The sequence below is a fragment of the Dipodomys merriami genome, unplaced genomic scaffold (genome assembly GCF_024711535.1).
Source record: "Dipodomys merriami isolate MVZ:Mamm:240054 unplaced genomic scaffold, mDipMer1.0.p SCAF_1, whole genome shotgun sequence".
Taxonomy (NCBI): Eukaryota; Metazoa; Chordata; class Mammalia; order Rodentia; family Heteromyidae; genus Dipodomys; species Dipodomys merriami.
This window is the reverse complement of record NW_027202270.1, coordinates 113,669,052-113,675,499: the sequence shown is the minus strand read 5'-3', so window position 1 is coordinate 113,675,499 and position 6,448 is coordinate 113,669,052.

Below are 6,448 nucleotides of genomic sequence, written 5' to 3'. Positions count from 1 at the left end.
AGCAACAAAGAAATCTTATAAATATGTTAGAAACAATCGCAAGAAAGAAAAAAAAAACATTTGAGTCCTTATCTTGGGGTTCATTTTGCCCAACATCAACATATCTGACCTTTTCTGCTTGTCTCAGACATATACTAGTTACTGCAAATAAGCGAAACCATGGGACCTATGTTTCTTTGGGCCTGGCTTACTTCACTTAGTATAATTTTTTCCAAGTCTTTCCATTTCCTAACAAATGGGGCAGTGTCATTCTTTCTGATGGAGGTATAGAATTCCATTGTGTATATATACCACATTTTCTTGATCCATTCATCTACTAAGGGGTATCTGAGTTGGTTCCATATCTTAGCTATGGTAAATAATGCTGCAATAAACATAGTTGTGCTGGTAGCTTTAGTATGGTCTTGTTTGTGATCATTTGGGTAAATGCCCCAAAGTGGGATTGCTGGGTCATAGGAGAGCTCTATGTGGAGGCTTTTGAGGAACCTCCATACTACTTTCCAAAGTGGTTGAATAAGTTTACACTCCCACCAACAATGCAGTAAGGTTCCCTTCTGTCCACATCCCCTCCAGCATCTGTTATTATTAGAGTTCTTGATTATAGCCATTCTAACTGGGTGAGGAAGAATCTCAATGTTGTTTTGATTTGCATTTCTTTTATGGCTAGGGAAGCTGAGCATTTCTGCATGTGTCTGTTGGCCATTGTTCTATCCTCTTCAGAGAAATTTCTCTTTAAGTCTTTATCCCACTTATTTATTGGGCAGTTGTTTCTTTGAAGATTTGTTGTTGGGGGATTTAATTTTTTGAGTTCCAGGTATATTTTAGATATTTAGATATGGCTAGTGAAGATCTTCTCCCAATCCATGAGCTTTCTATTGATCTTGCTAGCTATGTCATTTGCCATGCAGAAGCTCTGCAATTTCATGCAATACCACTCAACCTTTCTTTGATTTGTTGTGTTTTTAGGTCTCTATTAAGAAAATTTTGGCCTGTGCCAAGGAGACCTAGGCTTTCTCATATTCCATCCTGTAATGTTTTCAGGGTGTGTGCTTTGATTCCAAGGTCTTTGATCCATTTGTAGTTGATTCTGGTGCAGGGTGATATGTAAGGCTTTAGCTTTAGTTTTCTACAAGTGATTAACCAATTTTGCCAGCACCATTTACTGAAGAGGCTGCCTTTCTTCCATTCTATTTTTTTAGCTCTCTTATCGAAGATTAGGTGGCTATAGGTCTATAGGTTCATTTCTGGGTTTTCAATTTTATTCCATTGGTCCTGAGGTCTGTTCTTGTGCTAGTACCAAGCTGTTTTGATTACTATGGCTTTGTAGTAGAGTTTGAACTTTGGTATTGATATTTCTCCAGCACTATTCTTTCTGTTAAGGATTGTTTTTGCTATTCAGGGTCTTTTATTGTTCCATATGAATTTATGGATAGCCTCTTCTATTTCATTGAAGAGTAAGGTTGGAATATTGATAGGTATCACATTGAATTTGCAAATAGCCTTGGGAAGTATTGCCATTTTCACAATGTTAATCCTTCCAATCCAAGTGCATGGGAGGTTTTTCTACTTTCTAAGTTCTGTTTTGATTCCCTTTTTCAGGTTTTTAAAGTTTTCATCATAGAGGTCCTTCACTCCTTTGGTTAAGTTAATACCTAGGTATTTTATTTTTTATGGGGCTATTAGGAATGGAGTTGCTATCCTGATTTCATCCATGCTTTTCTCATTGTTGGCATACAGAAAAGCCATTGATTTTTGAGAGTTAATTTTATACCCTGCTACTTTGCCAAAGTTTTGAATCAGCTTGAGTAATTTGGGAATGGAGTCCGTGGGATTCTTTAAATACAAGATCATGTCATCTGCAAAAAGGGAAATTTTACTTCATCTTTCCCTATTTGGACCCCTTTTATGATTGCATCTTGTCTTATTACTGTAGCTAGGCAATCTAATACTAAATTGAAGAGAAGCGGAGTGAATGGATATCCTTGTCTTATTCCTGAGTTAAGAGGAAATGGCTTTATTTTTTCACCATTAAGTATAATGCTGGCTGTAGGTTTGTCATATACAACCTTTATTTTATTGAGTAATGTTCCCTGGAGCCTAGTTTTTCCAGATCCTTCATCATAAAGGGGTGTTGGATCTTGTCAAATGCTTTTTCTGCATCTATTGAGATAACCATGTGGTTCTTATCCTTGCTCTTGTTGGTGTGATGTATTAGTGTGGATTATTTCTGTCTGATACTCCTCTACCTTTTCAAGTATACTCAAATATAGTTCCAATGAGATGTAACATGAATAGAACCATTGAGACGAATATATTTTTCTGCTATTCCTTTACTTTTTCTTTACTTGTGTCTGTAGCACTCTCCTTTGCCATGAAAAAGTGTTTAATTATTTAATGTTGTATTTGGTACCCAGGGTGAACAGATGTTATTTTGTATTGTTGGATGTGGGAATCTAGTGGAGGAACTCTATGGACATATTACAAAGCATTTTCAAGATACTATGTGAAATTTCTAAATAGAAGCAAAAAAACCTGACAATCTGGCTTAAGCTTGTTGTCTTAGTTAATTGTTAATCTCTCTCTATTACTCACAAAAGTATCCTGAAAGCTTGGCAATGGTGGCTAACACCTGTAATCCAGGCTATGCAGGGGCTGAGATCTGAGGTTTGTGCTTCAAAGCTAACCTTGACAGGAAAATCTGTGAGAGTCTTCTTTCCAATGAACTACCAAAAAATACTAGAAGTGGAGCAGTGGCTCAAATGCTAGAGCACTGGACTTGAGCAAAAGATGCTCAGAGGACAGTGCTCAATCAATGGATGCTGGATCAATTTTAGTTACCAAAACATGAATACCCAAGTATTTTGATAAGGCTTTAGGAACTTTGGTTTTCCATGGGGAGTAACCCTATAGAAAGATAGCTCAGATGGCATTGTGGAGAATAGATTGGAAGAAGATGCCAAGCATATATTAAGTGGGCTTTGCAACTTTCCTTATGACATAAAATGAGACCCTGAATCCAAAAGTAATCTTCTGATCCAGACAAAAGAAATCAAGAGAATAACAAACTGGAGGGAAAATATACAAATTAAGAATAACAAACTGGAGATTAAGTTGGAAGTAGATGTAGTTGTAAGTCTATATTAATATTCATGATGTGTTATGGCTTAAAGAAGAATATTTTTATTTTCTAAGTCATAATTTGATATGATACAAAACAATAACTTTTGAATTCTTGTAGCTATTTTAGGTACGTTGTTTTTCAGTGTGGTCAGCCAATAATACATTTTTTCAGGTTTGTTTTGTAGAAGACAAAATTTAACTCCATAAACATTTTTCAAATATATGTATAAATATACATATACATACATACATACATACATACATAGTTCTATGATTTTTAATCCTTAGAATAAACCAGTAGTTTATTAAAGAATAAGCAAAGCAAAAGATTCAAGATATTTAACCTGAAATTTAACATACAAAAATTTATTGAATTTCCTTTCTACACACACACACACACACACACACACACACACACGAGAGTGTAACCAATGTACCAAGCTCAACAACCCTTATTGTCACTGGATAGGTAGCTGTATTCCACATTTATAAGAATCATAAATCCAGCTGTTTTCATTTTCTATTACCCACGTTCCTATAGTAACCAGTGACATTGAGCACTGACTTAATGGTTCACTGTGAACGAAAACTGCTTTTGCTTTTACTCAGATGAATCTCAATTGCTTAATACCCTGTAATTTCCCACCTTTCACATCTTTTCATTTCACATGCATCCTGTTCCAATCCATCCCCTAACATGTTTGTTAGCTTGAAAATGTAGCAATCACAGTTTTTCTCATCATAATCACCTAATTCAGATATAGTGTTGACATCCACCAAGCAAATGAAAGCAGTGTAGAGATTCCACATTCCAGCAGGTTAACCAGAAGCAAGGCTCATAACATGGCTGATATCTCACTGTTTTAATATATCTTTAAACTTCAATCACAGAAAACTTCATTGAGATCTGTGGGGAACTAGATTATATTTAAAAATATTTTAATTGAGTCTTTTTGTGCATGACAAAATACAGCAGAAGGAACAGAGACTTCCTACATATTTTCTGCCCCTCATTATCATTTAGTATTGGTAGCTTACAGTAGGATTCACTTGGTATTATCTTCTCTGGCTTTGAAAAGTACATGAGACATGCATCCACCATTCTAATACATACAGATTAACTCACTGCCTTAAAAGTCCTTGGTACTTTGCCTGCTTATCTTCCTCCAACAACCAGTGGTCTCTTCTAGGACTCCACAACTTTGTATTTCTCAGAATATCATATAGTTGGAATCAGTTCTTGCTTATCACTCAGGTCTTATCACAACTCTCTTCCTCTCTTCTCTTGAGACATCTTTCCTAAAGTTAAGGCCTTGTACCTTTAATCAAAATTTACCTTTGCTATTTATTATCTGTTTCCTCCCATGAGATTTCCATGAAAGAAGACACCTTGACTGCTTTTTCCACAGCTCTATCTCCAGGGCTGAAACAATGCCTGACCAATGGCATGAGCTCATAAGATAGCTACCAAAACAAAAATAAAAGATCTTTTCTACATACACACTCTACATGTTATTTTACTTGGGGTATGCCATCTGGTTTTGTTTTCTCCTTTGTCCACTAGAGAAAAGATTGATTTTAATTTTTAATATTGAACTTTTTCTGGTGCAACATTTTAGGGAGGGGGTGTTTTTTTCACATCCAGGTAGGAATAACTTCTCTTTTTTCTGGTAGAAATCTCTCTCTCTCTTTCTCTCTCTTTCTCTCTCTCTCTCTCTGTGTGTGTGTGTATATATATATATATATATATATATATATATATATATATATATATAATCTCATAGCATCTATAAGGCTCCATTGTATGTTAGTATAAAACTACCAATCTCCTGAGGAGAGGACTTATGCCTTACTTGTCTTGGTGTACTGAGTGCTACATATAATGCTCAGGGGCAACCTGATTGCTTGTGCTTGTTGAGTGGATGCATCGGAGTTACTTTAAGCACCCATATCTCTTCCAACAATTTATATTTTGACAGTAATTGTCAAGACTTCTAATTCCAGCTCTCAATGTTGATACTAGAAATTTTAGTGGGTGCACATTTACTGTAATTGACTTTGTCTGCTTTTTGCTACTATTTAAAAAATATCATAGGTCGGGAAATTTATAAAGAATAGAATCTTATATCTCCACAATTGTGGAGACTGAATCATCTAAAGTCAAGGTACTGGCAGGTTAGGCCTTGCTCTCTTTGCCTTAAGATGGTGGATTGAAGGCTAGGCTCTTGGGAGGGCAAGAATGCCATATCTTTACATAGTAGAAGAGTGGAACTGCTCACTCCTGTAGTCCCTGTTTTAATGCTATTAATACCTTCCTTAAATGCTCAGAGGCAGCACCTCTCCAGACACTGTATCTCTGGGGCTTAAGTTTTCATCACATGTATTTTAGGGACACACTGAGACCATAGTAGTAGTAACTGACATGCTTCGATGCTCCAGGATAGCTAAAGAGAGCAGCAAAGGAAGCTCAGGTAATTATGTGGTTACAAGCAGATTAATAAACTGTGGGAAAATTAATAGTAATCAAAGGAAAGCAACACAGTGAAAAGTTTGAGTAGATACGAACTTATGCTTTTGAAACAAATAAAAAGATGAATTCATATATTTTTGTGCTGTGGTCTTTTGGTTCAAAGTTATGTTCTAGTGATTATCTCTCTTCCTGAAATTGGTTCCAACATGCCTTTTGGGGGGGGGCACTGTGCTGCAGCTTGAACTCAGAACCTCTCACTTACTAGGCATGTACTCTACCAGGTGAGTTAGGTCTCCAGACCCTTTTTGCAGTGATTGTTTTTTAGATAGACTCTCACTTTATGTGTAGGCTGGCCTCTAACCTTGATCACCTGATCTCTACTTTCCAAGTAGCTCTGATTACAGACTTGAGTCACTGTATCCAGCCCTATTCTCATTTCAGTAGTTGAAACATCCAAGGTCAAACAATTATGATGATTGTGTTTCATATGGATTATATGTTAGGAATGATTATGAGTTATGCTCCAGTTTTATATTAAGTGGGATCAGATATTTTAGACAGAATTGTATCTTTGCCACACATATGGATATACATATATATATATATATATATAATACCTATGTATTTAAGTCAGTAACAACATAAATTTACTGCAGATATGTAAATCATAACTTAACAGCCCTAACATTAATATTAACATGACTATATATTGTTCTCCATTTCTTCTGTGATGATATTAGAACAATAAATTAAAATTTACTTACATGGTAGCAGATTAAGAAGACTGATTTGTGCACAAGTAGAGTTTAAATATCAAGAACATCTCCTACCTCACTAGTGAAACTACCTTTGCACAAG